The sequence below is a fragment of the Papio anubis genome, chromosome 11 (assembly GCF_008728515.1).
Source record: "Papio anubis isolate 15944 chromosome 11, Panubis1.0, whole genome shotgun sequence".
Classification (NCBI taxonomy): Eukaryota; Metazoa; Chordata; class Mammalia; order Primates; family Cercopithecidae; genus Papio; species Papio anubis.
In genome coordinates, this window is record NC_044986.1 from 67,442,103 (window position 1) to 67,465,257 (window position 23,155).

General features: G+C 49.5%; 1 long non-coding RNA gene across 1 annotated transcript; it reads left to right on the forward strand.

Annotated features, from left to right (window-relative positions):
- Window positions 1-6,288: 6,288 nt before the first annotated feature.
- Window positions 6,289-14,288, forward strand: LOC108587616. The gene is made up of 3 exons (XR_004176970.1): window positions 6,289-7,532; window positions 7,945-8,024; window positions 10,900-14,288. It is a non-coding gene; the product is annotated as an uncharacterized LOC108587616 (long non-coding RNA).
- The last annotated feature ends 8,867 nt before the right edge of the window (window positions 14,289-23,155 follow it).

A 23,155-nucleotide genomic window follows, 5' to 3' on the forward strand; every position in this document is an offset into this window, starting at 1 on the left:
TTTCAATAGATACAGAAAAAGCATTTGACAAAATTTCCATTCATCCATGATAAATATTCTTAGCAACCCAGGAATAGAAGAGAATTTCTTCAACCTAGTAAGGATGTAATATAATTAATAATGAGAAACTTATGCTTTCCCCATAAGATCAGGACAAGACAAGAATGTCCACTCATACAAATCCTATTTAACATTGTACTGGAAGATCTGCCAGTGCAATATGGCAAGAAAAAGAACTAAAAGCACCCAGATTGGAAAGGAATTTAAATAACTGTCTTTATTTGCAGATGACATAATTGTCTACATATAAAATCCAAACAGAATGTACCAAAAAACTACTAGAACATATGAATTTAGCAAGGCTTCAGGATAAAAGGTTAATATAAAAAATTTAATTGTATTTCTGTGTACTAGCAATGAACAATTAGAAAGTGTAATTTTTAAAAATCCATTTACAATAGCATGAAAATGTGAAACGCTTGGGGATCAATCCAACAAAATAGGTGTAAGATTTATGTGCTAAAAACTACAAAATAGATGAGAGAAATCAAAGAAGATCTAAATAAGTGGAGAGATATAAAATATTGTTTATGGATCAGAAGACTGAATATGGTTAAGCAGTTAATTTTTCCCATATTATTTATAAGTTTCATGTAATCCTAATACAAATTCCAGCATACTTTCTTATAAATATTGACAGGGTGATTCCAAAATGTATATGGAAATAAAATAACTTGAAATAGCCAAACCTATTTTAAAAAAGAACAAAGTTGGACAACCCATACTACCATTTTCAAAACTTGCCAAATAATCACCATAATCATGACAAATAGGTAAGTGAAATAAAATAGAGACCAGTATTAGACCCAGACATATGTGGTCAATTAATTTTTTTTTTTTTTTTGAGGCGGAGTCTCGCTCTGCCGCCCAGGCTGGAGTGCAGTGGCCGGATCTCAGCTCACTGCAAGCTCCGCCTCCCGAGCAGCTGGGACTACAGGCGCCCGCCACCTCGCCCGGCTAGTTTTCTGTCTTTTTTAGTAGAGACGGGGTTTCACCGTGTCAGCCAGGATGGTCTCGATCTCCTGACCTCGTGATCCACCCGTCTCGGCCTCCCAAAGTGCTGGGATGGTCAATTAATTTTTGACAAAAGTGCCAGGTGATTCAATGGAGAAGAGATCATCTTTTCAATAAATTATGCTGTAACAATTGGTCATCCATAAGCAAAAATGAAACACTGACTCCTACCTCACACCATACACAAAAATTAATTCCAAATGGATCACTGACCTAAATGCAATATGTGAAACTACAAAATTACTAGAAGATAATATGGGAGAAAATCTTTATGACCTTGAGTTAGGCAAAGATTTATTAGATTAGACACAGAAAGCACAAACAATAAGAGAACATTTTGATTAAATTGGAATTCATGAAATTTTAAACTTCTCGTCTTGGAAAGACTAGTAAGAAAGTGAAAAGATGGCTGTAGATTTGGAGAAAACATCTGTAAATGATAAAGAACTTGCACATAAAATATATAAAGAAACTTCACAACTCAATAATAAGAAAGTAAACAACATTTTTTAAAATGGGCAAAATATTTGGATATTCACTAAAGAAGGCACACAGATGGCAAATACATAAGTAAAAGATGTTTAACATCATTCGTTACCAGAGAAATGAAAATTAAACTGCAGTGAAATCCCACTATTCACTTATTAAAACAGCTAATTTTAAAACAACGACAAAAGCTGGAGAGAATGCCGAGTAACTGGTATTCTCATATTGCTAGTAGGGATGCAAAATAGTACAAATACTTTAGAAAGCAGATACAGCTTTTAAAAATAATGTTAAATAAATAACTTGTCATATGATCCAACAATCCTACTCCTAAATATTTACCCAAGAAAAATGAAAACATGTTCATGAAAAGACCTGCACATGAATTTTTACATCAGCATTATTTCTAGTCACTGAAACTAGAAACAATAAAATGGGTACGGTTCATTCTATATATTCATATAATGGAATACTACTCAGCAATGAAAAGGATTGGATTGATACATATGACAACACAGATAAATCTAAAAAATCATTATGTTGAATGAAAGAAGCCAAACCCCAAAGGGTACACATGTAAGATTCCATTTAGATGAAATTCTAGAATAGGCAACAACAAATCTAAAGCAGATCAGTGGTCACCTGTGGCCAAAGTCAGGAGGATTTCAAAGAGGCGGGAGGAAATCTGGGGGCTAAGGGAAACATTTTACCGCTTGGCTGTGATTTTGACCTTTGTTAGACTCATGAGCTGCCCACTTAAAATGGATGCCCTTGCTTAGATGTAGATTATACTTCAACAAAGTTGATTAACGTGAAAGGAAACGGCCACGGGTGAGCATCTACCAAGAGCCACGCACTGTGCAAGGTGCGTTCAAAGATATTCAAATATATCATCTTCGACATTGTAAGGATCTTATTAAAGCTGAGAAAGCTCAGGAGCAGAATTTGAGTGACTTTCTCAGGAGCACACAGCTGGAATGGCCGGGCTGAGCTCAAAACTGTGTTTCAGGACTGGGGATTGCCTCTCTCCATTGCTCAAAAGCCTCTTCACTTGGGGATAAAGGGTACGGGGGAGAAACTACAGTTTAGGTTCCTTGTGTTTACTTTCACCTCTGATGCATAAGCAGGAGTGACATATTATTAGCCCCCAAACACGGTGCCACATCCGGACAATGACACCAACGAAGCAGCAGGGAGAGGATGGGATCTTTGGCTGGTGCCAGGAAAGGGCATCACCAATGTTCCTGTAGAATTGTGGGGCATGTGCTGTCACTCTGGGACTCAGTTTCCCCATCTTTAAAATGACATTCTCCATCTTGGGTCTCCTGTCCTTACTTGGGGGCTGTTCTCGTCTCCACTTTTTCTCTCCCCTAGTATCCCCTCTATCACCTTATCTGCTGCTGGATTGGAAGTAAGGGAGGAGGCAAGCAAGGAAGGGTAGAATCCCTTCTACCCTTTGTTTCTCGGGTGCCTGGGGTGTAAGCCCGAAGCTGACGGTAAGAGGCTGTGACAGGACCTGGCCAGGGTGATGACTGCTGACTATGATGAGTCACCAGAGCACAGCCGCAGAGGCACTGGGGCCAGATGCTTTTTGGCGAGCAGGCACAAGAGGAGGGGCTCTCAGGTGGCTGGGGACCATAAAGGCCTTCTAACTGAGGCCCCAATTAATGCTGAAATCTCTCCAACATGTCAGACAAGCCTCTGCTTGATCAGCTCTAGAAACAGGGAGCTCACTCCTCTTGAAGCAGCCTGTTCCATGTGGGATAGATCGAGTGGGTAAATAGGTCTCCTCTTCGCATCTGTCAGGATCCCAGCAGAAAACAGACAGCCTTTGAGGAGTCCTTTAATACAGGCACTGTTTGCACAGGGTTGTAGGAGAGTGTGTGGACACTCCAGGAGTAGGGAGTGCCTGAGCTGGGACAATAAAAAATTCCAGGCTGACAAGCTTTTGGCTCCTGCGTAGACAGTGGGAAGCCACGAGGTGTTTTCAAGGGAGGGCATGCTACAATGAAGTCTGTTTTATAAAGATCACTACGACTTTACTGTAAAGGAGAGGCTGCCAGGAAGCAGGAGGTGGGGGCGGAGCAGAGGCTGCATGGGCAGGTCAGAAGGAAGATGGTGCGGGCAGGACTGGGACTGTGAAGGTGATGAGGAGGAGAGGAGGGATGTGAGAGCTTCTGAGGAGCCGAAGGATTTTGGTGAGAGATTACTTATGGGGCTTGGAGAGGGATTGGAGTGAGGCTCCAGTAAGAGGGAAGAAGGCTGGACCCAGATTGGAATATGATTTGGCAGAGAGAAGTGGTCTTTCTGAAGGGAGGGCTGGGGGAATGCCAAGGAGGACCCTCTCATAGACCAAGCCTCCTACATGGCTCACATCCTCAGACCCCTGGCTCTTGCCTCCAACACTGGACCCAGGAAGCTGTGCTTTGGGAGAATTAACCCAGTGGTATATTGGAGCTGGCTTACACCAGTTCACAAGGACCAATTATGCGCATCTCTTCTCCACAACGTGCTCGGTAATGTCATGTCGTTAGCTTGAAATTATCCATGGTAAGAATATTTACACCATGGGAATTGGCAAACACTACAAACCAGGGCATTTTCATTCCCCACCACCACAACCATGCCAGTTGTTAAACAAGTTTCCGTATACCACTGAAGTCAGAGAGCAGGAGCAGCTGTACCTAGTACCCCAGGCCGCTAGGTCCTTTTCCAGGCAAATATCTGCCCATCTGAGGCCAGACAAAGCTGCACTAGCTGCCTACCCAGAACAATGTCAGGGTAAACTGGTTTGTATGTTGGGAGCCACTGCAGCTGTGGAGAAGGGTGGGGGTTTTCCCGCAAACTTTTCAGGCTTTGGGACACTCTGTCTTCCCAGCCCTCCAGTGCATTCTCACATAGTCTTCGGATAGCTGGAAGAAGTTGGGGGAGGGCATTCTTGCCCTTTTACATTGGGAAAAATGAAAACTTCAGAGGTCAGGTGATTTGTGTGATATCACACAGGGACATTCAATCCTGTGTTTTAAAACCACCACCCTACTGAAGAAATTGCACCTTTCCAGCACCCCAGGTTTCCCTCCTGCCTATCCCTGACATTTCCCTCCCTATAAAATAAGCCACTATTCTGACTTCTATCACCTTACTTTAGTTTAGTCTGATTTAGAACTTTCTATAATTGGAATCATAAACTGTAGTATGCTGTCTCCTATGTCTCTTTCTTTCCCTCAGCACTGTCTGTGCGATTCATTTGTGATGTGGGCAGCAGCAGCTCATTTTCACTGCTGCATAGTATTCCACAATGTATCCACTCTCGTGTCTATTGACATGACTTATTTCCAGTTTTTAGCTATTATGCATAGTGTTGCTCTGAACATTCCAATACATATATTTTGAAGACCATATGCTTGCATTTATGTTAAATGTATATCCAGGAGTGGCATTGCTGGGTTTGGGATGGTTTAATGCAATTTTGATGCAACAGAGGGTTGTTGAATCCCTTTGGTATGTAAGTTGCTGAATGACACTCCCTGGGCTGGCTAAGATTTCTTCTCTCAAGGGCCTAGGGTGTGTGTGTGTGTGTTTGTGGAGAGGGAGTAGTAGACACATTCGGCAGAACTCAGATTGAATATGGAGGTGCTGCCAGAGAGGGGGAACAAAGCCTTGGGGGTTCATGGTGAAGGGATGGCCTCTCTGTGTGGGGAACCAGCAAATCAGGAGGATGTGGCCTTTGAAGGGCTTGGGAAAGACTTGAGTCCACAGAGGTGGAGGGAGGGTCTTCTAGGAAGGGGACTGCAGGGCAAGTGGGGGAGGTGGGGAAACAGGTACCTGGAGAAGAGCAGGTGTTCCCTCTTGACCAGAGGGCTGGATTCCGTGCGGGGACAGCAGCAGTTAGTGGTTGGGGCATGATCACTGATCACAAAGGTCTTGAACATAGGTCTGGGAGTTTAGGCTTTTGTCCTTAGGGCCCTGGGAAACCACTGAAGGCCTCCAAAAGGGGCAGTATGTGGGAGAAAATCTTGTGTGTCTATGTATGTATGTGGGGGTGCTGGATTCAGAGAGGGGAATCCACAAAGTTTAAACTCAGAAATGAGGAGAGAGGGGAGAGAAGGGGGAAATAAGACTGAGTGGAGGAAGGTGGCTCATATGAGGGAGAAGCCCTACGTGGGGACGAGAGCTCCTCTGTCCAAACCTCCTTTTCCAGATCCCCTCCCTCTGCAGGGGGACACATGAGCCTGAAGCACCTAGTGGCCCACCACAAGGCCACTTACCAGAGAAGCCAGTCAAGGCCCCTGCCACCCAGGATTGCGGCCTCCCTGAGGCAGGAGGAGGGACCGTGGGCAGCCTTCACTTCCTTCCAGTGTCCCATTCAATGCTCAGTCTGGGATTCCTTTGATGGTTGTTCCTTCCCTGAGGGAGCAAGGTCCCTGGACCCATTGCCAAGGTGGGGAAATTGAGGCAGAGCCATAAGAAGACCTGAGGAATGTGTGAGGAGTTGGAAGACCAGCTGTCATTTCTCTGCATCTTCCCACCAAGCTCAGGACCTCTTCCATGTGGGGAAGGAGAAGCAGGTGGTAAAGAGAGAGCTGAGAGATGAAGCCCCTCCTCGGAGACTTTGTGAAGGGCCTCCCCTGCCTCCTCACCTGCTGCTGTGCTCTGAGGCCTGAGGCCTCGCTGCAGGCACTCCACTGCTTTGCTGAAGGTGTCAATTCTAGGGTGCGGTGGGAGGGGGGTCAGTGGAGGGGAAGCTGGAGGGGCTGCATCAAAATCTGAAGGCGGGGCCCACATCCCAGTCCGTCTTCCCCTGGCTGGGGGACCCTGGTGAGTCCCCTGCTTTCTAGCCTCAGGTCCCCATCTGTTCACAGGGGGCAGCACTGACTGATCTTGGGAGACCTCGCCTCCCGCAGTCCCTTCCAGGCCTCCCTGGGGGTGGGCCTCAGGATGACTGCAGGGATGATGGATGGCAAGAGGCCATAAGGAGCCGAGAGCGCCAGACAAGTGTGAGGGAAATGAGTCGTCACCCCTCTACTTAGTGTACTTTTCAGCAGCCTGGCGATTTATTACTGGCATTATTATTAATGACATTAATAATGAGGCCAACGACACCATTCGTGGCTTGTACCACACTTTTGTTTTTCTCCGAAACACACTTCTCCATGGTCCTCACCCCTCTTTGTGAATGTGACATTTGACATCCAAATGGGTAAACTGAGGCAGAGAGCTGCTGTGTCTGATTAACCAAGGTCAGCGAGTGAGTCACTGGGGAGGGGAGGGCAGCTCTGCCAGTTCCAAGCCCAGTATTTTTAGCTCCAGACCAGGCTGCCTGCTTTCACCCCTCTTGTGTGATTCTAAGCTTTTCTTGTGTATTCCACCGGCACCTGGGCTTAACCTAAGGAGCACTGGGCTGACAAGTTTGAGTTGAAGCCACCTTCTCCACCTGCTAGCTACATGACCATGGGTAAGCTGCACCCCCCCCAGCCTCAGTTTCCCCATTTGCCACACTGGGGTGCCTAATCATCCCAGCAGGTGAGAGTTGAGGACGTTGGTGGAAGTAGCAGCTTGGGGTCCGGCACGTTGTCCAGGCTCCTGCGCTGCACCTAAGTGTCCCCCTCAGGTCAGAACTTGGCAGGTGGGGAGGAGGATATCTTTTTCTGCTTGGGCTGGCTGGAAAATCCTCTGTGGCCTCCAGTGCCAATTTTCCCAAAATTGCCCTTTGTGCGTGTTAGCGTGTGTGTGTGTTTCTGTGTGTGCACTATCTGGCTGAGGCCAGGGATGAAGTATTATTCTACAATAAAGGTCTCTAGGCAACAGGCGGTGGTATGACAGGCCAACATGTCACCACTGCCACCACCTCCCGCCCCTGCCACAAGCTGAATGATGAGAAAATCAAAGGCTGACCTTCTCCTCCGCAGCCTCCCTGGTCCCCAGCTCCTGTGGCTTTCAGGAAGGAGGAGCCTCCACGCTTGGCACCTGTGGTAACCCAACCCTGGCTGCCCATCCCAGCAGACGAGTGCCACAGATTTCAGTCCCTGACTTCCACTCCTCTGTGCCCATTTCTTCTTGCCCCTTCCCTACCCTGAGCACCACTGGCTGGGGCACCCATCCCTGCTGGCAGCCCTCCAGAACTACCTTCCCAGACTTGGGTGGAGGCCTTGCCTGGAGGGGCCCCTGCCAGCCTCTCTGTTCCTCAGGACTCGCCCTCCCAGTGGCGCATGCACCAGCTACTCTGTCATTGGAGGCTACCAATGGCCTCATCCTTCCTCCTGCCACTGGGCACTTCCCGTGCTATTCCCATCTCCCCACACTTCATCCCTCCACTCTTTATTATTTATCTCTCATTGCAAATGTCGTTTTTTCTTGGACACTTTTCCCGGCCCCTCTCTACAGGCCAGATCATTTCCCACTCCCCCTCTGATGTTCCGAGAGCTTTCGTGCTTCCTCAGAGCCCCATGGAAATCTGTTTGCATGTATGTATTTATTCAGTAATGGTTTCTTTAATGCCTGCCTCCCTCAGAGGGTAAGCTCTGTGCCAGCTCACTGTCTGCACAGGTGGAAGGAGTGCCCGGCGTTTAGCACAGTGCCCAGCCACGGGAGGTACTCATTTGGTCCACCAATGAGTGGGTCCATGAATGAATGTGGCCAGTATCGCTGCTTCTGCTCTTCAACTTGGAAACTGAGGAATAATGAGGTGGTATCACCTAGCCAAAATCCCACTTATCAGAACCAGAAAATCACACCTGGTGATACCTGGTTCTGCCCCCCATGTGGGGACAGGATCCTTATTCGGGGCAGCCAATCACATGCTTCAAATGACGGTGTTATACTCCCTTAAAGGGCAGCAAGGGAAGCCAGTAGGGGTCCTTATGTTGTTACAGACAATAGTCTGTGACGTAGAAATGTCCCTAACGCTTCTTCTGCCCTGTGCTAAATTACTGCGACCAGGAAGACACTAGAGCAGACATCTGGCAGCCCTGGCTAACTGAGAGGCCCATCTCTAAGCTCGGCAGAGCGGAGGCTGCGAGGACTCCACCCAGACTCACTTCTCCCTCTATGCCCATTCCTAATCCTTACATATCTTCCAGTGGTAGTACAGGCCCCACTTTCCCCCCAGGAAACCCTCAGTGCTTTCTCTGTCCTCTGAGTGCTGTAACCTGAGCAGTCTGGGGCTCTCCTGGAGCTCTATGAGCAGAAGGAGATGTAGGGACCCACTTGCCTGGCCCTCCTGAATTTGATACATGAATTTACGGAGGATCAGAGAGGCCAGGTGACCTACCAAAGTCACACAACTGACTCCCTTACTGGGTACAATCATGCAATTTTTAATATTTTGAGCATTTTAAAATTAAAAAAAATTTTTTTTTACCACTCTGAGGACAAGGGAAAATGAACAACCTCAGGAAATGTGGTAATAGACATCAAAATAATGCATACTTTTTAAAAAGAATGCATGCTTTTGACCCTCAGGATACAATTTGAGATGGGTGCAAAGATTTACGCACAAGGATGCTCATCACAGCCTTGTTTATGAGGGCAAAAAACTGGAAACAGCTTAAAGGCCCAACACACAGATTGGTTAAATAAATTATGGGGCATCCATGTGATGGAATACCATGCAGCCATTAAAAATGATGGCCCAGTAAAAGAGTATTTAACGACCTGGGGAAATGTTCACAAGATATTGTTAAAGAAGAAAAAATAGCAGGCTGCAGAACAGCATGTTCTATATGCCTCTGACTTTGCTAAAACAATTATTAAAAACACAAAGCCCAGGGCCCCTGAAGTTATTTATGATATTGTTTCACTGCCTCCAAGACATCAGCCTCATTAATTCCTTTCATGTGGCTCAGCAGAAAGCATGGGAATTTGATGTCTGAAGGCCTGATTCTGAGTCTGGGCTGTGCTCCTTTTTAACGGGATGACCTTGGAACTCCAGACCTCACTTTTCCTCATCTGTGAAATGGGGATAAGAGGCCTCCATTGGAATAATGTTGCACAAATGATGTTCAAGGATAGTGTATGCATGCACGAAAGATCTTGGCAAACTATACAGAGCTGTACAGATATTGAGAATAATGGGTATTTTTATTCCTTAATTAAACTTAGGACTCTGTGAGGGCCCCATGAGATGCGACATTCTTCCCTGTCACTCTGCAGCTAGTGCAGCGCCTCACACACTGCGGCGCACAGGAATGTGGGTGGGCCTGCCCCCCACCTCTAGCTCAGGCCTGTCCTTCTTCCTCTTTGGGTCATCTCTGCCTGCCCGGGGTTGGGCTTAGCATTGCCTGCACACAGAGGGAGAATGCAGCTGTGGGTGATGCTGTGGCTGGGGCTGTCTAGGGTGCTCCCAGCATCCCTGCCTCCCCAGCCCCTGCAGGACCAGGGGAGTGGCCCGATGTGGAGAGTGCACCAGGTGTGGCTCCAGGGCCAAGGCTCAGCCAGAAGGCAACAGGCCTTCAGCACCTAGTATGGACTTCATCTGACTCCTTAGGGAGTCTCAGGGCTGCAGGGGGGCTGCCTGCCTGCCACCTGTGGAGGACTTGGGTCAGGCTGAGGCTGGGCCTGCCCTGTCCTCTCCCTCCACTCCCTCGCAGTGGAGGATGGGCCAGCCACACCTCCTCTCTGCATTTTTGCTTCCTCCATTGCCCCACAGGCCCCTCCTGGAGGGGCTGGGGAAATTTTTACCCACTCTCTGAGGGAGGGAAGTGAGCCCCACTGAGGGGAGGTAGCCTGCTCTGAATCCTGTGGTCCCTGAGTTAGGCTGAGTCCCCAGGCCTAGCTCTGCCCCCTGGCCCTCTGGCCATACCCACCAGCCCCTTGGCGGAGGGAGGGACGTCAAGCCAACAGAGTCAGGAACGTGGGGGGCACTCAGGGAGCAGTCCTGTGCACTCATATTTTTGTTTTTGTTTTGTTTTGTTTTGTTTTTTGAGACGGAGTCTGGCTCTGTTGCCCAGGCTGGAGTGCAGTGGCCGGATCTCAGCTCACTGCAAGCCCTGCCTCCCGGGTTCACGCCATTCTCCTGCCTCAGCCTCCCGAGTAGCTGGGAGTACAGGCGCCCGCCACCTCGCCCGGCTAATTTTTTTTTGTATTTTAGTAGAGACGGGGTTTCACCGTGTTAGCCAGGATGGTCTCGATCTCCTGAACTCGTGATCCGCCCGTCTCGGCCTCCCAAAGTGCTGGGATTACAGGCTTGAGCCACCGCGCCCGGCCGCACTCATATTTTTGAATCATCGTTCTCTCCCCTCATACTTCGTATGCTTTTGCTCTGTGCAGCTCCAGGCTAGATAGAGGTTGGAATTGTCTGGGGGGAAAGCGGCAGAGGAAGAGACTGATACAATCTTTCAGGTGTACGGGAAGAAAATAATAAAAGTGGCACAATGTGGTGAGAAGATGCTGCAGAAGGTGCTGTTGGGCCTCACACATGACTCCCTTTGCCTGAAGATGGGCTCCTTTCCCACCTGCTGCTGGGTGACCAGCTCTTGCAACTCCAGCGACTTCCTTGGGGGCCAGAGCTGCTGCCCACAGAGAGCCGAAGGTGACAGTCTCTCCTGGTGTCAGTGCCTCCTACTTGGCCCCTTCCATAAACAGAACAACTTCACTGTGCCATGATTTACTCTCTAAACGCTCCCAGTGAGTCAGGTCAAGGCCAGGCCTTCCCTAAGACCTTCCCTTCCCTTCCTATCCTGCTCCCTCACCTCCCTCCCGTGAGGGCTTTACTGAAGAAGTGCTCCTTCGTAAAATCTTGTGCCCTGAATCCCTGCCTCAGGCTCTGCCTTGAGGGAGCGTGTCATGTCGACTCAAACCCTGACATGCCTTAGCTAAATATAACAGGCATAAACACTACACATGGAGGCTCTGCCCTAAATAGAACAGCTTCCAAGCACATTATTTTTAGCTTTAGAGAGAAAATAACTTGAACCTACCAGAAAACATACTAAAGACTGGACTGAAAGTGAAATCTAGAAATTTTCTGGTTGTACAAGCCTGGCTGGAGCTAACATACATTCATGGCAGATGCACACGTGACAAAGATTAGGTCTGTGCTGCACTCAGAGAGAACACAAACCAAACTTAGGCATGGCACATTCCAGGCAGTGTCTACTGGACTCCAGCCTGTGGCACAGGAAGTGCTGGTCAAGCCTGTGCCCAGCCTCTGACAGCCCCTTGCCGGGCCAGCACCCCAGAGTCCTTCCCAGATCTTGCTCCTAGAACCCACAGGGAATTCCCCTGGTCACAGGAAATGGCTGGTGGCTCAGGCAGCACCAAGAGCAATGTTTTTCCCCAATCTCTTCTCATCATCTTTCAAACCTCAGCCTCCTCCAGGAAGCCCACAGAAATGTTCCATCCTTTTAGCTTCTCCCTCCCTGACTGTCACCAGACTTCAACTGGCTCCATTATGAGCAGCTGGGAATAGAGGTTGGGACACTTTTTGGCCCCACCTGTGTGCACAGGATGGGCACACAGTAGAAAGGAAATGCTGGAGAAATACATACCTTCAGAGCGGGATGACTTGGGCCATCAGACATACCCTGAATTCTTAGCCATTCTTCAGGTCACAGGGCAGACATCCTCCCAAATCAGGCATCCTCCTCTGACCACATGTCCAGTGTCTGTTGGTCTGCAGGCTGGAGCTCTGTTAGTCCTGCTCTCTGCCCTATCCTAGTGCCCAGGACAGAGCCTGGTACACAGAAGTCAATCAATGCTTATGAAATGGAAGAACATCTTGAGAAGTGGCCGTCACTCAGACAAAGGGAGGATACTGCATGCAGACAGGCTTCTTGTCTTCCTCACCTATGCTGGGCCAATGGCATGTGGTGAGAAGACGCTGTAAGGTGAGCCTGCCAGGGCCTCAGGGTGGCAAGGGACAGAGGCTTGCTTAGGCTGCCGCAAGGGGCAAAGTTTATCGAGGATATCAAGATAAACCTTGTTCAGGATTCCACCTGAACAAGCCCAATAACAGCAGCTATCATTACTGTGATCATGGACTGTGCACCAGGCACCGGCTAAGCATTTTCTACACACTAGTTTACCATTGAAAAGAATACAAAGGAGCAGTTTTTAATGCTTGACATCTAACCCCCTTCCTGGTGGCCCTTCTGGGACACCAACCCATCCTTATTATGTCAAGTCCTTGGGAGAAGGGCAATTCCAGGTATTCACTGTCAGACACTAAGCGGGGGCAGATCTTTCCTCTTCCCACCCTAGAGACAGTCAGGAGGTGAGCCGATATCAGACACCCTTCCAGGACTTTGGATACCCAGGAGGTGAAGCTGGGATGGACGGAGTGGGTAGAGGTGACATCACAGCATTGGTAGGAGTCTTTGTGAGTTGGGGTTCCAGCAGGAAGCATGTGGCACACTCCTAGGGGCTATTGGAGGAGAATTCAATGAGAACAGTGAATTAGTGTATGAGCAAGGCTAAGGAAAACCACCACGGGTGATATAGTACCCTGAGGCTAACAGTGGGAGCTCTCACCACCCCAACCTGAGCGGCAAAGGGAAGGCATGGCCACACCTCTGTAGAGAGAAGCTGTAGGAGCAGCCGCACAGTGGAAGCTATGGCCTTGGTAGAGGGGCCCATCCAAGGAGCTCTTGCCCTTCCTTCTGTGTCCTGCCATGCTCTATCTTCCTAGGACACCTCCTAGGTAGTGGGTGGTGGCAGTGAGTGCACACTGTCTGGCATAAGGTCATTGCTAGTTTGCTGGTTTCTATTTCTTACATTTTCTTGGAAATCTGTTGATCATCCAAATTTCCCTGTAGCCTTTTAGGAGATCCTGTTTTGCTTGAGTTAGCTAGAGATGCTTTCTGTTGCTTACAACTACAAACTCTACAAGGCATTATATTAGTCTGTTCTTGCATTGCTCTAAGGAAATACCTGAGACTGGGTAATTTATAAAGAAAAGAGGTGTAATTGGCTCATGGTTCTGCAGGCTGTCCAGGAAGCGTAGCAGCTTCTGCTTCTGGGGAGGCCTCAGGAAGCTTTCCAATCATGGTGGAAGGCAGACAGGGAGTGAGGTGTCTCACATCGTGAGAGCAGGAGCAAGACAGAGAGAGGGAGGAGGTGCTACACACTTTTAAACAACCAGACCTTACGAGAACTCATGACAACAGCAAGAAGGATGGCGCTAAACCATTCATGAAAAACTGCTCCCATGATCCCATCACCTCCCACCAGGCCCTACCTCCAGCATTGGGGATTACATTTCAACATGAGATTTGGGTGGGGACACAGATCCAAACCATATCAGGCATCATGGTAGTTTTATTCCCTTTAACAAATAAGGAAACTGAGGCTCCCAGAAGTTTTGGTGTGGTCAGATCATACAGGCTGGCAGTGGCCTGCATGAGTCAGGTTGTAAAGGCTGTTCTGGCTGTGCTTAAAGCTCTTAGCATAGAGCAGCTGGGCACATGGGGGTCTAGAAGGCTGTTGGTCCCAGGCAGTGGAGGGCCTGGGTCACCTCATTGTCAGAGGCGTTTAAACCAGAGCAACTCCATCTCGAATAGGGCCTGGGTAAAATAAGGCTAAAACCTGCTGGGTTTCATTCCCAGTAAGTTAGCATTCTAAGTCACAGGATGAGAAAGGGGGTCAACACAAGATACAGGTCATAAAGATCTTCCTGATAAAACAGGTTGGAGTGAAGAACCTGGCTAAATCCTAATAAAACCAAGATGGCGACAACAGTGGCCTCTGGTTGTCCTCACTGCTACACTCCCACCAGCACCATGACAGTTTCCAAATGCCATGGCAACCTCAGGAAGTTACCCTATATAGTCTAAAAAGGGGAGAAACCCTCAGTTCCAGGAATTGCCCACTCCTTTCCCTGGAAACTCATGAATAATCCACCCCTTGTTTAGCACACAATCAAGAAATAACCATAAAAATGGGTAACCAGTAGCCGAGAGGGCTTAGCGCAGTCGCCATTCTTTTGTTCATTTACTTTCCTAATAAATTTGCTTTTAGTTTGCTGTATGGACCCGCCTAGAATTCTTTGTTGTGCAAGATCCAAGAGCCCTCTCTTGGGGTCTGGATCAGGCCCCTTTCTGGTAACACTTTCAGCAAGAGTTTAAGGATTACAGCTCAGCCACACCCACCTTGTCTTTGCTTCTCTCTGCGTTTGGCTGACCACTTTTCTTCCTGTCGCTAACTGACTGTCCAACCACTTGTGGCCCTGGAGCAGCTGGCAGGCAGAGTTATGCCATACCAAATAGGGCCTCGCTCATGGAACAGGCCAGAGCAGGGCTGGGTGGGGAAGGTGACTTGGCAGTTGAGTTTGAATAAACGAGTCACAGTGGTGTTGGGTGGGACTAATGCTGCTGCAAATTAGCGTGAAGGTGGAGGAAGAGCTTACAGGAGTCGGGAGGAAGGAGGATGCAGGTGGGCCCAAACCAGTCCCGCCTCGAGGGAAGGCCTGAGGCTGAGGGTGAGGAGCCCCCACACACCTGCCTTTCTCCCCTCCGGCTGGGACAGAGTGCCTCAGCCTGAAAGCTGTGATTTCCTCCCTCCCGGGGAGCCTCCCCAACCTCGTACACAGCCCCTAACCTCCCCATCGGGCCCCGACACCCCCATCAATCACTCGGCAAAAATCCCTGGCTTTCTTGCATAAGTATTAGGTGCTTTGTCAGAAATTACCTAAGTTATAATCCAATTACACAATAATTACATTGGGATGGCTTCGTAACTACGGCATTAATTAACTTTGATGGCTCTCATAAATTACTCAGGGGATTGATACAGTGGGAAGAGGGCGGGTGGAGCCCAGTGGGTGGGAAGGTGGGGCTGAGGAATCATTAGTCCTCCCTGAGTCAGGAGGCCCCTGGAGAGTGATGGGGGAGGAGAGAAGGATCCTTACCTGCCTCCACCAACCCCCAAGCACAGTGTCAGGACTGGATGTGACCTTCAAGGTCAATTATCCCAAACTTGCCTCCTCTGTCCAGTGCTTGAGCCCTTACCCTGGCAGTGTAGAAACTCTGGTATAAAAAGCCACTGACCCTTAAGGGGCATGCAGTGTAGGAAGAAACTTGGACTTCGGAGCTTTGCTTTCTCTGAACTTTAGCCTTGCCACTTGGAAATAGGCAGAAGCAGTCTCCTCACGTGATGTCGCGTGGCCTAAGTGTTCAGTGGACGCACACCCTCGAGCCTAGCTCCAGCCAATAGAAACAGGATGTGGGCCTCAGATGTAAAGCACGTGGATACTGTTACATTTTCCAGGGGCCCCATTAAAGACGTCAAAAGAAACAAACAGGTGAAATTAATTTCTAATAATATGTGCATTTAAACTAATATATCTAAAATATTATTTCAAAATATATTTAATGTAAAAAAAACATTAACAAGATATTTCTCATTCTCTTCTTATACTAAGCCTTTGAGACCTGGTGTGTCACTAAGCACCTCGCAGTCAAGCACCCAGGAGCCACATGAGGCTGGGGACAGGCAGATGAGTGCGTGCTTGGCATAAGCTTGACACTCACTACCTGCCAGTCCCCTGTCGTCATTGCTGAAGCCTATGGCCTGTCTGCTTATGGTCGTGCCTCTTCTCTAGGACAATCTTTCACACTGTGGCTGGGGAGGGTGGGGGTGCAGGCGGTAAGTGCTACCCAAATCTCCACCTGCCCAGGCAAAACAGTCCTGGATCCTCAAAGTCTTGTTGGTTGAGCACATCCAAACCATCACCAAATACAGTCTTTAAAACACAGACTGGATCCTACTTCCACTCCACCTCCACTACTGTGATCTGGGCCACCCCATTTCTCCCTGCATGACCAGGGGAGCCCCTGACCGGCCTCTGGGCTTCCAACCTTCCCCCTCCTACCCACTGCCCACCCTGCATCAACAGCAGCATCAGTGGGATGGCGCCATGGCCTCCTGTCAAGAAGAGACCATGGCAGGGGTTTGGGTGCAGATGGCTGAGCTGGGCGGTGATCCCTGGAGGTATCACGGAAGTATCTGGAGCGTGAGGAGGGAAAGGAGGAGGAGCTGATGGAAGAGTGTGTTATTGAGGCTGCCGCCATGAGCTGGGGGGTTTGCTTCTGCCAGGTCTCTCAATAAACATACAGAAGGCCTCCAGGGTTGCCCCCGAAGCAGCATGGGCACTGGAGCATTTATCCACGGGCTTGGTCCTGTGTTTGAGGGTGACTGTGCAGGAGCTTGTTCCCCTACATTTGGGGACTAAGCTCTGGTGCAGGCGCAGGGGCTCCCTAGGTGTCAGCCCTTAGGCTGAACAGGAAGGGTGTGCGGGTGTCCTGAGGATGGACCCCGTCAGCATGAGGCCCACCAGGCTGCAGCTGAGAGAGCAAGGCCGGGGTGCCGGGTGTCCGCCACACCTTTTATAATTGTTTCCTTCAGAGGCTTTCTGTTGACCTGAGAATGAAATTTAACCTCTTAAGGGCAGCCTTCGAGGCTCTGCCTAATCAGGCCTCTAAATACCTTCTCTCCTCACTCCTCACCACTGTCCCCACACCCCTATCCTTTGGCCTTCTGTCAGATTCCAGAAAATTCCAAGCTGTTTCCTGCCTCCAGGCCTCTGCACTTGCAGTTCCTTCTGCCTGCAATGCTTTCCCCAGCCTCTTCTCTCTGGCTTCTTCTCTCTGGATTTTCCTCCCAATATCACCTCCTGAGCGATGACATTTCCCCTGACCTTCCTACTTCCAGCTGCTGTGCCAGCCCTCACTCGCTAGCCACGATCTTTTCCACCATTCTTCTTCAATTACTGCACAGTTCTCAGTAATTCCAGAAATAACCTTATTCCAGGGCTTTAAAGCTCTGCATCACCAGGCCTATCTCCCACGAAGGCATGGCACTGGTCCCCGTTGTTCAGAGGTGTCCCCAGCACCTGGAGCTGGGCCTGGCATCCAGAATGAGCTCAGGAAGGACTGCCTGCTTGAGTGAGATCAGTAGGCCTCCTTCTGGCCGCTCCACCTTCCACTTTGGGTGCCTTCTGGGCGGTCTATGTGCCTCTCAGGCAGAGGGGAGCCTGGTCCTGGACCTGAGAGGAGGAGAGTGGGTCTGTCCCCTCCTTGTTCTGGGCACCGTGTCTCTATTTATGCAGCCTGAGGTCCCGCTGGAGCTTCAGCTGCACATCATCGTGATGACTGGCAGGGACTGGGCTTGGCCGTTACTGCCTCCTACTCTGGGCCTGGGGTTGGGGTTGCAGAGATTGAGGGTATCGAGGAGGGGCAGGAGATAGAGAGATGAGTGTACCCCACAGACTGGGTGGGGCAATCAGAGACAAGGGGCAGTTTGCTGAGAGCCAGCTGTGCGTGTGAGGCAGGAATTTCAGGAGTCCCTTGAACTTAGGAGTTGGAGGGTGGGGCTCACAGAGCCACTCCCCTCTGTAATCCAGAGGTCAGACCCCTTCTCAGCCTCTGCTCCCACTTCCATGAGAATAGCCTCTGCCTTCCCTCCATGGCCTAGTTGAAGGTTGAGCTTGGCACCCCTTTGACTTACCCCAAAGAGTCCCTTGTCCGGGGTGTCTGTGAGTTCCACGGACTTCCCTAGAGATGTAATGGAGGTGACAGCAGCCACCTCCTTCGGCCCACCAGGAAGACTATCATAAGAGAGACAGACAAGGCCCACTGTGGGTTGGTGTGTACAGCAGCTGGGTCTTTCCCTCACAGCTGGTGGGGTATGAACTTGCACAGCGACTTTAGAAAAACTGTCCTGTAAGTTGCACATACACAGACCATGAGCCAGGCCTTCCACTCCTGGGCACACGCTAACAGCAGCACTATGCAGAATTGTCAAAAATGGGAATGACCCACATACTCTTCCAGGTAGAATAGGTAAGTAAACCGTGAGCTGCTCAGCCAGCGGAATACTCTATGCGATGAGGATAAAAAAGCTGTAGCTACAGTGCAGTAACATGGCTGAATCTCACAGAAAAAATGCTGAGTGAAAGAAGCCAGACACGAAATAACACACCTGGATGATTCTGTTTCTGCGACATTAGAGGCAAAGACGATCTCTGCGGTGGTTGCTTTGTGGGGAGGTAGTTTCCTGAGAGAGGCATGCAAATCCCGCAGTGTCCTGTGTCTGACCTGGAAGTTTGCTCTGCACATCTTCACCTTGAGATGATCCGTTGAACAGTGGCAGTGTGATTGTGCACTTTGTCTTTTGTCTTTGTGTGTTATCCTTCAATAAGACATTCAAAAGAAAACCCCATGAGCTCTGTCTTCTCTAGCTGAAACTCCTCCTCTGTCTGGGCACCACTGGGTTCGATGGTCTTTTTTTTTTTTTTTTTTTTTTTGAGACGGAGTCTCGCTCTGTCGCCCAGGCTGGAGTGCAATGGCGCCATCTTGGCTCAATGCAAGCTCCGCCTCCCGGGTTCAAGCCATTCTCCTGCCTCAGCCTCCCGAGTAGATGGGACTACAGGAGCCTGACACCACGCCCGGCTAATTTTGGTGTATTTTTAGTAGCGATGGGGTTTCACCATGTTAGCCAGAATGGTCTCGATCTCCTGACCTCATGATCCGCCCACCTTGGCCTCCCAAAGTGCTGGGATTACAGGCATGAGCCACGGCGCCGGGCCCGTGGTCTGTTTTTATCTCCTCTGTCCCCACCAAGTGTCAGACTCTCAAGCTTCCTCTTCACAAGCCTGCTCCGGCCCTCCGCATTCCCCCAGGATCTGCCATTTCTTGCTGGCTAATTATGTAGAGCATTTTAGATTTGACCAGGATCCTGCCCCCGAATAACAAACTCAGATCCAGCATCAGGCACAGCCTACTAAGGGGCACTGTGAATAGGACGCAGGCTCTGTGAGAAGGCAGCTCAGGGACCATATTTTGTGATATTAACATGTTCCTCGGAGTCTCATTCCTCAACCCAAGAGGCAGACCAAGGTATTACTTTTCCAAATAAATACAGCGCGGTCCTCAAGAGGAATTCCCGGGGCGACTGTTGAGAAAGTAAAAGTGCCTCCTTCTCCTTTGTCTTGTTTTACAGAAAGGCAGACAGGATTGGGGAGGGAGGGCTGTGGGCATGGCACTGGCTGAGATAGGACCAGCGCCAGGATGCCTGTTCTGGGTACCTAGTGCTGCCTCCTCTCTAGCGCCTGGGTTCAGGGCGGGCGGTGGCCGGGTTGTGGCCGCATGCTGTTTCCTTTTCCGGAGTTTGCACCCCTGGCAGGAGGTCTGTTGGGCAGGAAATGCCCAAGCACCCACACCCAGGCTCATTTGTTTGAGGAGCTGAGCCTGCAGGCACACACTGTACATCTCAGACACTGTGGACACTTGGGCAAACAGGAGAGCTGGGGGAAGGGCACCCCGCCAGACACTGGGCACCCCAGATGCCATTAATTCAGGCCTCTACACCCTGGAGAGTTCCTGCAGCTAAACATGTTTTACATCAAACTGCGTTCTCCTCCCTCGAGATCCCACAGCAAAGTGGGATCCTGGGCCTCGCTGGTCCAGGGCGGCAAAGAAATAGGGAGGAGAGGAAATGAAATGAGGCAGCACACATGTTAGCCCTGGGATTAAGATGGGACCTCCTTCTCGGTCTCTTGTCACAGATTGCTAAATATTGTGGGCCTTCGGTATTGGCATGTGGCTAAATATTTAACAGCCTGATCTCCAGGAGGTGGAGGGGAAGCCCTGCTTTGTAATGTGTGGAGACTTCTGTGGTGTAAATGCTCCCACCACGGCCAGTTTCCAGCTACCAACCGTCAACTGGTTCTCAAAATTGCTGAAGTTTTAACAACCAGCTCTCTTGCACAGATGTAACCTGGCTCTAGCAAGTCCTGGGGAGGGGACTTGGCCTTTGAACCCTCCACAAGCTAGCAGGTTCTGGAATTTGTCTGTAAGGCCACAGTAAAATGTACAATAGAGGTTCCAACATATTCTCTTAGACCAAGGTGTATAGTGTGCCCCTGTGCTTCTCCCAAGGCTCTTCGGCTAAGTTTGCCTACGGCATGGAGGAGTTGCAAGTAGGGTTGAACTAAACATATGGAATATTCTCTTTTTCTTTCTCTCTCTCTCTCTCTCTCTCTCTTTCGACAGAGTCTCATTCTGCTGCCCAGGCTGGAGTGCAGTGGTGCGATCTCAGCTCACTGCAGCCTCTGCCTCCCAGGTTCAAGCAAATCCCAAGTAGCTGGGATCACAGGCATGCGCCACCATGCCCAGCTAAGTTTTGTATTTTTTAGTAGAGACAAGGTTTTGCCATGTTTGTCAAGCTGGTCTTGACCTCAGGCGGCTCAAGGGATCCACCCGCCTCGGCCTCCCAAAGTGCTGGGATTACAGGTGTGAGCCACGGTGCCCGGCTGCATGGAACATTCTTGTTCAGAAAAAGTACCAGCAGAATTAGAGAGCATACTAGTCATCATTATATCAGAAGTGCCTCTTTCAGATATTAAATTAAAACTGACTTTTTAAGAACATCCAGTGCTATTTTAACCCCTTCCAAAACAGAATGTACCACAGTTGGCCAGCGCAGTCCTCCCATGATTGTCTCACTGGATTCCCCAGCAGTGCCTTAGATTGTGACTAGTCGCACTTCACAGGCAATCTAGCGAGACTGTGCACTTTATCATCCAAACCAGAACCGTTTTGAGACTGTCAGGCAGTACTTGTTGTGCTAGGGCAACAGGTGTAAGCAGGCTCCTTCCCAGCCCCCATAGGTGAGGAGGCAGGCCCTGGCGAGGTTCGCTGACCTGCTCAAGGCCACGCAGCTGCAAGCAGGACTGAGTGCTCCTCTGGGCTGCACAGGGAAGCAGCGTCCTCGGGCTGACTAAGGGTAGGTGTGCGTGTTCCCCTGGATCTACAGACTCCTTTAGAGTCACAGGGGTTGTGGGCACTTTTCCCTCTGTGGAACCCAGCTCTTTGGAGCCTTTCCTGAGAGCCAGTTCTGAAGGGTGAAGGCCTGGAGTGCCCGTGGTGAGGATGCGAACAACGGGGTGCGCTGGCACAGGGAGGGGAAGGCAGCCTCCGCCTGCTCACCATTCTCTCTCTTTGTTGAGAGGCTCCGTCCACAGACTCTGGCACCAGTACAGGGTAGCCTGACTTTGGAAAGCTTGCTGGGCACTGCAAGGTTGTGGCGGGAGAGGGCAGGGAGAGGCTGCTGGTGCGTTTCCTTTCCTCTCTCTCCAACCCCATAGACCCGACATCACTACACCTGGCTTGGCCATCTGATTTGCAACAGGGGGAGTGGCTCCAGGAAGCGACATCTCCCAAGCCATTATTTGCCTCCCTCTTTGTGCTGGGTGGAGAAGGGGAAAAGATCCTTACTGTGGCCAGGAATGGACCACACCTGTCAGGCCACCCTCTATCCTTCCATTAATGGAACTCAGTCCTCATCCTGGAGGATCACAGCCAGGTGCCTCAGCACCTCCTCCAGGAAGCCGTCCCAGAGTCCTTCTTCCAAGGAAGAATAAAGCCTTCTTCCCTGCAGTCTCAATGCCTTTGTTGTGCCTAGTTACTGGACTGGGGTGTGTAAATGCCTCTCTGTCCTACTAGAGGGTGAACCTCTTATAGGCAGTCCCTCTACCTTGTCTAGTTCTCTCTCCTCCCAGAGCCCTGTGCAGAGAAGACATTCAGCAAATAGGCAGGCGGTAGACTGGCAGAGTGAGCAAGCCTAGGACTTGGTGTGGCCCACACCTGGGAGATTCCACTTTTAATAATCATTCATTTATTGAATACTTACAACCTGCTAGATGCAGTCTTAAGACATGACACATATTCCCAGCTTTCATCACTATGCAATATATTCATGTAACAAAAGTGCTCTTGTATCCCCTAAATCTATTTTTTTTAAAAAAGACTCCACACATATTAACTCAATTAACTCTAACAATAACCCTAGGGCAGAAGGTACTGTTATTTTTCCCACTTGTCAGATGGAAAAGCTGAGGTTCAGGAGGGTTAGGCATTTGCCTACCTCACGCAGTTTGGGGGGAATACAGTGCAAGGCTGTGGGATGCAGAGGCAGAATGCTTGTGTCTATAGCCAGGCTCTGCCATCTAGGGCAATTAACCTCTCTGTGCCTCAGTTTCCTTGTGAGTCAAATGGGACTATTAATAATTTATTTCCCATTCCCAGGAGGAAGGCCTCCTTCTCCCAGGGTTTGTGGGAGGATCAAAGAGGATAATGGATGTGGACGCTCTCTGTAAATTGCTGGATGTTGTACAAATGTCAGGCATTAATATGTGTTGACTTGAATACTCTGTCTCACAGCCCCTCTGGTCTTCAGAAGACATGGTTCTTCCAAAATCCAATCCCTTGGGATAAAAACTGGCATTTCCTAATCCCTTCCAAGCACAGAGGCAATTTGATGTCCACAAAAGACTTCTTGGGAGAATTCAATGGCCTGATGAAAAGGAAGTTGTGGGGTAGGTGTCTATCTTGCGAAAAACATTAACCAGGGCCCTGTCTTCAGTATGGTTGTCCCAGAGGGGATTTTCCCCCTCTTTTTCTTTGGAAAAAAAATTTAAGAATTACTAAATAATGAAAAGATTAGAAAAAGCAGACTGGCATAAACACGAAAATTAAAATATCCTATGATATCCCATTAGCAGAGAGAATTGTTCTCAGTTCTGGGTGAAGTTTCTGGATTGTTATGATACTAGATAGAGCCAAGCACCCAGAAATTCCCAGATCACAACTCCCCTTCTCCA